Genomic DNA, 8,967 nt, shown 5'->3' with positions numbered 1-8,967 from the left:
GTGTGACACACTCCTCTCAGGTGTTATGGCACAACCGCTTTGAATGATTGTCTCTGCTGCGAGGCTATGGAATAATCAACACTCTGACGGGGATGGAGGAGACAGGATGTGGAGGAGAGGATAACAGTGGAAACAGACTGAGAGACAACTTAAATCTCTTCGAACAGAATCAGAGTTCGACATTCATTCCCACCGTGAGCCATCTGCAGCATGAAGTATCAGCCTTTAACATTGATTAGATGTTTCTTTGACAGCGTTAGGAGCGAACGATATGCTTCAAAGCTCCGTTGGAAGCAGTGCAACAATGCAAGGATCTCATTGAAAACCAATAAGTCCTGGCATCAACAAAGCACACGTCAAGCTTATGCAGCGCTGAATGCTCAGTGGCCAGGGTGGAACATTCTTTGGTCTCTGTTAGTTTTCTTTATTATGACCATATTTATGATATAGCTAGGTAGCGGGTACAATCACAGGATAGTTTCAGCCTGCTTGTTATTACGTTGCACGCACCCATCATCTAGTCATCTTGCTATACCCTATTATGTTGACCATGTTTATTCTTATGAATTAATAGTTGATTTTTGGAAACAATAAACATTGAGTTGAGATTTTAGAAAAGTTCTGATTCCGTGTGATAAATATGCTAGAGAACCTTTCTTTATTTGTAGTGAAACCTGCTGTGGTACCATCTGTTTCTCTGACCTACAGACCACTACTTTCTGTCTTTAACAGGCTTTGTGTACAGCCCCTGGATGAGTGTTTCTGACAGCTATCATCCTTAGAAAGCAGAAACCAATTACAGTAGGTATGTTGTTGTAGAAAAGGAACACACTCCTTCAGACAGGAAGGTTGTTATTGTTGAGGATGTGAGTCTCTCGGCCCTGTAAATGACCCCTCACATGTCTGTGCTGTCGCAGGTGTTGCAGCACTCAGCAGTCCACTGACACAGTCTCTCTCATTATAGGAAGTCCAGGGAAGGGAACACATGTTGTTGCTATCCTCAAGACCAAACAGGAGAATAAATGTTTTAACAAATACAGGGCAATTTTGTTCTGATACGCAGCGCTGAATGCATCATAAATACTGTACTATTTATAATATACTGTAGGATGTATCTCAAAACCTCTCTTCTCTATTTTGGTTAGGCCAGGGTGTGACTAGGGTGGGCATTCTATGTTCACTTTCTATGTTTTGAATTTCTTTGTTGTTTGGCGGTGTGGTTCTCAATCAGAGGCAGCTGTCTATCGTTGTCTCTGATTGAGAACCATACTTAGGTAGCTTTTTCCCCACTGGGTTTTTGTGGGTCGTTGTTTTATGTTGAGTGTTTGTATCGCCTGTCAGAACTATTTTGGTTATTCCTTTTATTATTTTGTATTTAGTGTTCAGTTTCAAATAAATAATATGAACATGTACCACGCTGCACCTTGGTCCTCACCTTCTTCCTATGAATGCCTTACAGAGAGATGGTGGTGTTAATGTACATATGTCTGAAGTGAACAGTGCATGTGATGCAATTGTGAGATGCAGTATCCCAAACTAGTTCATATTTTTCTCCCCTCAGCAACAGTAATGTTTACCGCTGTCGTGATTGACCAAATTCTGAAAGGTTTTGATGTCCCAAAAACCACACATGACATTTGGAAATGATATTGCTGACAGTGACATTTACTCCTGAAGGCTCATTGTTTTAAGACAGGGACTTCATGGAGCATGTCAAAATGTGTAATTATCTAGTAAAGAGCATTAGCTGTCACACACCAAAACATTTCTATAGGAGGTGCTGACTAATGGAGAGTTAACTGTATAAAAAGAAAGAAAGTTGAAAACTATATATGCTCTCAAGAATTTAATGGGTAAACATAACAAATGTTTCGGAACGCAGTGCCTTCTTCAGGGAAAATGTGCGACTTAAATATTTTTTTTAAATCCTAGTTACTCTATTTTATATATTGTTGGTTATTCAGAACAATACAACATGTCAAACCTACTCCAAAGATGTCATACTTCATATGAAATGCATTTCTACTACATGTGAGCACAGTGAGGGGCATAGGCATAGGAGTAGGTGAACAGCTCCTGTTTCAGCACCATGGACAATTCTGCGTTCTACAGCACCATCAAGAGGCCCTAGTTCAGCAACATAGACAGCTCTACTCACTACAACACCATCAAGAGGACCTAGTTCAGCACCATGGACAGCTCTGTTCATGGGCATCACAATGAAGAACACACTTTTGAGCAGCCTGGAGAGCTACAGCCCTAATCACTACAGAACCGTGCTGGCCAAGGACAGCCAGCCCCTTGTCACTTGACACACAAGACGCCTGTATAGCGTTACTTATCAACACACCTGCAAGGCAGTCTCTAATCAACACGGTGGCATGAAAGAGTGGCCTGAGGTTCTACACCAGTGGCACAGTTGGAGGGACATAGCCACAGCTTGCCAGCAGACCCCCATTGTGTTTTTAGGTCTCTCTCTCTGCAGGTTGCTCAGAAGGATATCTTCTTTTAACCCTTCCATTGAAGCCAAAACACTGCCTAAGTAAGGGAAGCCAAGCAGTTAGCATCTTCAGCCATCACTCGCCTGAGGGCTCTGTGAACTTTTTTGGTTTGATAGTCTTGTTTGTGTGATTTACTCATTGCCACCTGTGTGTATGTGTTTTGTCTTTGTAACAGGAATCGGTATTCATTTCTCTCTCTTTCCGGAGAGTGAGATGGAGACTGAGACAGATACAGAGACTGATGTGGAGATGACAGAGACAGACGGACACAGAGACTGACACAGAGTCAGAGACTGACGACATGTTTGCAGCTGTGAATGTGCCAGCCACCCCACCAGGCTCTGTTGTTCATAATCGAATGATCATTTCTTCAACTGACATTAATAAAGAGTATAATTTAAAACCCATTTTAGTGACGTGCTGAGGAAACACTCAAGACTATTTAAAGAGGACGAAATGCCTTCCCCTTATGGTCCAAATGCCTTTTCTCACGAGGCATATCAATCACCAGTGTCAATAAACCACACCGGAGAGACAGCATGAGATGATGAGGGATTCCCTTCGACTTCCAACTATTAGCATTTTCATTGAGTGCTTCTGTTTTAAGCACAGCAATTGTGGCTTGTTTCTTTAAAGGTCAATGGTAAACAGTTAGGGGCTGATCCATCTGCATGAGCCACCTTGCGGCTTCAGCCAAGTAAGAAATAAGATTATCTTCAAAGGGAGACCTAGTCTGAAAGTCTGAAAGCCGAGGCCTTGAATCTTATTTAGTGGTGCATTAATATGTTGGGTAGGATTCCATCAAACCATTATTAGAATAACTGATGTCTCGATTTGAGGAAGCTTGGTATTTTTCAATTTATTGACTTCTCAAGTTGAATGGAAATTGAGTGTCTCCACGTTATACACCTGATGATCCATTTAATACATTTAATCGATTATTTTTAAGGATGTTTTCCGTTTCATATTTGTTATGGATGAGAAGGAGAAACAGTTGGAATCTTTCCCTCAGCAAACACTATTCATGAACTTACTAGGTACAAACTTCACTATTCATGAATTTACTAGGTACAAACTTCACGATTCATTAACTTACCAGGTACAAACTTCACTATTCATTAACTTACTAGGTACAAACTTCACTATTCATTAACTTACTAGGTACAAACTTCACCATTCTCGATGTGAGATCAGTTGGAAACAAATCAGCGACACAGCAGGTTAAGATGTTTACATAATGTACTCTCTGGTTTTTGGTTTCGAGTAGGCCCCTAGTCTAAAAAAGACTGAGCAATATGCAAAGCCTCTCTGTATAAGCCGTCTTTTTGAGCTCATTGTGGGACAATTACCCCCAATTTTTTTCTCACTTTTATGGTTTTACTGCTAAGTAGTAACATCAATGCATGCACATGCAATTTCAAAAAGGGTTGAATACAGTAGTGCAATCTGAGGCATAAAATAAAAGACATACAGATGCATTTTAACATAACTACTCATTATTTTATCCCGGGCTGCTGATGACAGTCTCCTGAGAGAGCAGATGCTTTTTCTTCTGGCTCGGGGCCTCACCGTTCCATCTCAGTAAGTGCCTCTACTTCTCCCCAGATCTGCTATAACAACTCTCTATTCAATTATACAGTATATTACTTTCTTGATGCTTTTAACATTGCCATTGTCACTGAGCACTTGTCAAATCAAGGTGAAAAGAACGAAGAACAGATGTCAACTCGGATGTGTCTTTATTCTATTAAATGTGTTTGTACTCTTAAATACATGTTTTATTAGGCAAGGACATTGAATTTACTCATCTCTCAAAACTGTCAACCTGTCCACTTGATTTAAATCAATCATTTGGAAAGAGAAATTCATCGCTGCTGCCACTGAATGATTCATTACATCGAATCGTGTCATATTGACATCCAGCATTGAACCAACTCAAGCTGTGGATTACTAATGGATACATTGTGTATTGTACTATGTCTAATATTTTTCTCCTGTGGAAACTTTGGAGAAAACATATCATTTTCACTTTTAAGATATGCCAAATGTGTGAGGCTCAGCCAATGCAAATGCCTTGCGTGGCTCATTCAATTAATTATGGCTCCATCATGTCAAACATTCCCAAAACTGTGGTTGAATACATTATTGCACTTGTCAGCTCTTTCCTGATGAATGTGTTTGTCTCTAGAGACTGCCAGACACAAATGAAACCATAATGTGCCATAATGTGTTCAAAGATTCTGTTTAGCATCTGGAGGGCGACATCAACATCATGTCATATTAATCTACCATCAACATGCATGTCACTACATCAGCCATGAGATGAGGCTGAATAATATTCATGGGCCTTGTATATAGCCTCGTTATTGTTATTTTATTGTGTTACTATTTTCCCTTCAGATGTTTAGACAATTTTTTAAAAACTGCATTGTTGGTTAAGGGTCTACCTACACCTGTTGTATTCGGCGCGTGTGACAAATAAAATGAGAATAAAACGTGATTTCTACATTAGATGCTGCAGGGTGGTCTTTGCACCATGCATACAACACATTCTGAAAATAATCCAGACGTCTTGGCAGTACAGTGCCTTGCAAAAGTATTCACCCCCCTTGGCGTTTTTTTCCTATTTTGTTGCATTACAACCTGTAATTTATATGGATTTTTATTTGGATTTCGTGTAATGGACAGACACCAAATAGTCCAAATTGGTGAAATGAAATGAAAAAAATAACTGGAAAGAATATGGCACCATAACAAACCTGCCAAGAGAGGGCCGCCCACCAAAACTCACGGACCAGGCAAGGAGGGCATTAATCAGAGAGGCAACAAAAAGACCAAAGATAACCCTGAAGGAGCTGCAAAGCTCCACAGCGGAGATTGGAGTATCTGTCCATAGGACCACTTTAAGCCGTACACGCCACAGAGCTGGGCATTACAGAAGAGTGGCCATAAAAAAGCCATTGTTTAAAGAAAAAAATAAGCAAACACGTTTGGTGTTCGCCAAAAGGCATGTGGGAGACTCCCCAAACATATGGAAGAAGGCACTCTGGTCAGATGAGACTAAAATGTAGCTTTATGGCCATCAAGGAAAACGCTATGTCTGGCGCAAACCCCAAATCACTCATCACCCCGAGAACACCATGCTGTGGGGATGTTTTTCATCGGCAGGGACTGGGAAACTGGTCAGAATTGAAGGAATGATGGATGGCGCTAAATACAGGGAAATTCTTTAGGGAAACCTGTTTCAGTCTTCCAGAGATTTGAGACTGGGACGGAGGTTCACCTTCCAGCAGGACAATGACCCTAAGCATACTGATAAAGCAACAATCGAGTGGTTTAAATGTCTTGGAATTGCCTCGTCAAAGCCCAGACCTCAATCCAATTGAGGATCTGTGGATTGACTTAAAGATTGAAGGACTTGAAGGAGCTGGAGCAGTTTTGCCTTGAAGAATGGGCAGAAATCCCAGTGGCTAGATGTGCCAGACTTATAGAGACATACCCCAAGAGACTTTCAGCTGTAATTGCTGCAAAATGGGGCTCTACAAAGTATTGGCTTTTGGGGGGGGGGGTGAATAGTAATGCACACTCAAGGTTTCTGTTGTTTTGTCTTATTAAAAATTGCAACTTCAAAGTGGTAGGCATGTTGTGTAAATCAAATGATACAAACCTCCAACAAACACGTTTGAATTTCAGGTTGTAAGGCAACAAAATAGGAAAAATTCCAAGTGGGGTGAGTAGTTTTGCTAGCCACTGTATCTGTTGAGTTTGTTTTTGTGAACAACACAACAGTTATTTTTTGTTTTTCAACACATGATTTGCTAAATGTGTTCTGCAGCTCTACACAGCTCAATCTGATGAATGTTACTACAATAAAGTGTGATGTGCCTGTAAAATCAAATGGCATGTTATTTAGTTGTCATATGGGTGAATTCTGAGAAATCATTGGTGATTTGGTCACCGCTATAGGAATGCTGCCTGAGTGATAATGCTCACCAGGCCAAGGAGATCTAAATTGTTTTGTCACCTGTCAGCCATCATTGTTTTGATACCTGTCACCATAGTCTCCACTGTCTTTCAACACAGCTCTTCAGAAATAATTATGCCAGTCTGGTCTGAGCTTGTGAAATGATCATGTGTTCTTTAAGAAGCAGTCTCACCCACTAAACTTAAGTGTCTATTTGGGAATATGACTTTTTAAGCAGCTGGATGTAGTTTACTGGCTGGAGGAAGCAGATGGCTCTGGAGACTCTGCCTGAGTGATGATGATAGTATCTTACTTGTAGTTACATCATACTGTTCAGAGATGACAGGAGGCGGGGTCAACAGGCGAAAAAAAGGAAGAGTTCAGCTGACATCGTTTTACTGGAGACCAGGCACTTGGAGCAGATGGGTGATTCTCCTGAGATGCTGTGATACAGTAGACTGAGAACTGAGAACCACTCATGGGACTGTGCTTTAACAATCCTAGGGATGGTTTCTCAAGTCTAAACACAGCATTGAGCAGCCATTGGCTAACTCATTGTGGAATGATTGAATGCCTGTTCAGTAGAGTACAGTACTGTGCAGTTATGTTCAATATAAAGCTTTGTTATCCGAACAATACACATGGACCAATACAACATAAAAACACACAATGAACAGATTTCACAATAAATCAAATCAAATGTTAATTACACCCGAATACAACAGGTGTGTAGACCTTACTGTGAAATACTCATTGATGAGCCCTTACAGTTCAAGAAATGGAGTTAAGAAAATATTGACAAAATAAACTAAAGTTTTAAAAAAGGATAAAAAGTAACAGAATAAATTAACAATAATGAGGCTATATACAGGGGGTACCAGTACCGAGTCAATGTGCGGCGGTACAGGTTAGTCGAGGTCATTTGTACATGTTGGTAGGTGTAAGGTGACTATGCATAGATAGTAAACGGTGAGTAGCAGCAGTGTAAAAAAGGGGACGGGGTCAATGTATGTAGTCTGGGTGGCCATTTGATTCATTGTTTTACGATATACGGTATGCAAACAAAGATAAGGGTATTTTTTGCTTGAAAGAGCAGTATACATTTTTCCTGATAGGACAAAAAAGACTTTCAAAACACCTTAAAGGGATAATACCTTTTCTACTACAGCATGCTGTGAGTCCAACCGGACTGGGGGAACATGGAGTATATGAAAACATCCCCATGAACATTATTGTACCGTGCTTTTGTTCAAAAGACTGAAGCAGTGGGAGTCGGTTACTGAACTCAATTTCCTTACATCCTCCTCCTAGGTGTTATCGGAAAATTGTGAATATAAAAGTTGAAATGGTATTCTTTCCATTGTAAAAAGAGAGAAGATTGCATGCCAAGTTGGCCTGGGTTGAAGTACCCACGGTGAATCACTCCTGTGAGGTTGGAGGAGAGGGGGACCATTTTTCCTTCCACCAATGGAGGAGTGAGTCAGGTTTATTACTTCAGAGAGCAGGGGGTGGCCTTTATTTCCCTGTGAAGAATCATTATTATTACCCTGCAAATTTATGGCTGGCTCCCAGAGAGGAGCTACAGGCGAAGGGACTGTCATTTCTCTCGCTGATCCATGCATTATTTATAGGTCTATGGTCCTATCATCTATTGTGCTTCATTGCTATAGATCACTGCTATAGCAGCTAACCGCAGAGGGCTTGTGAGAGACACGTTTGAGTCTCTGCTCTTCTCTTTAAGACATTCCCAGACTATCTTGTCCAAATGTTAATAATTGAATTTATTGCATGGAACATTTTTTGCTGTAAGTAAAAATTATTTTTGAAAAAGACATTCAACTGCTATACTAAAGGTTACTTTTCAGTTGTAACCGCCATGATATTATTGTAATGAACCTATTTGTTAGAGCTCTCGATCATTATGTTACATTATATTTAATAAAAGAACTACACCCAATTTTCCACGACAATTACTACTACAGCCTCCTACGCTCGGACAAAAGGGAGCAGCACGCTTTGTAGCTTTGTCATAAACCACTGTCCTACATTCACTGTGTTGGGTTCATGCGGTGGTTAACATGACTGACAAAGAGGAACACTTGTAATTGGAGACATAACGTCAGAATAAGTCTGATGACCAATGAGAATATGTATCCATTGTAATAACTGTCTCGCACACTGGGGACAAGAGTAATATTTTCTTCTGAGCTGGGCTTAGTCAAGTAATAGGCTTATTTCTGATATGCCACCTCCTCCTTATAGGATTTGAACAACAAACACCTATAAGACTACTATAAATTATAATCCTAGCTTTCATCAGTGATCAGTCTGTGCAAAATGCTTTGACAAGGCAACAGCTGCATCCACTTGGCTACATGGTGGAGCCCTTTCCAATTCTGACCACAGATCTAGAACCAGAGATGAAGAGGAGGCCCCTACTAGACCACGGAGCATTTGTTTGATTGTCTAAGGATGCCGTTACATTGTAGAGCTATAAACGGA

This window comes from Oncorhynchus kisutch, linkage group LG24, assembly GCF_002021735.2.
Source record: "Oncorhynchus kisutch isolate 150728-3 linkage group LG24, Okis_V2, whole genome shotgun sequence".
In the NCBI taxonomy this organism is placed as follows: Eukaryota; Metazoa; Chordata; class Actinopteri; order Salmoniformes; family Salmonidae; genus Oncorhynchus; species Oncorhynchus kisutch.
Note: the sequence above shows the minus strand (reverse complement) of the source record.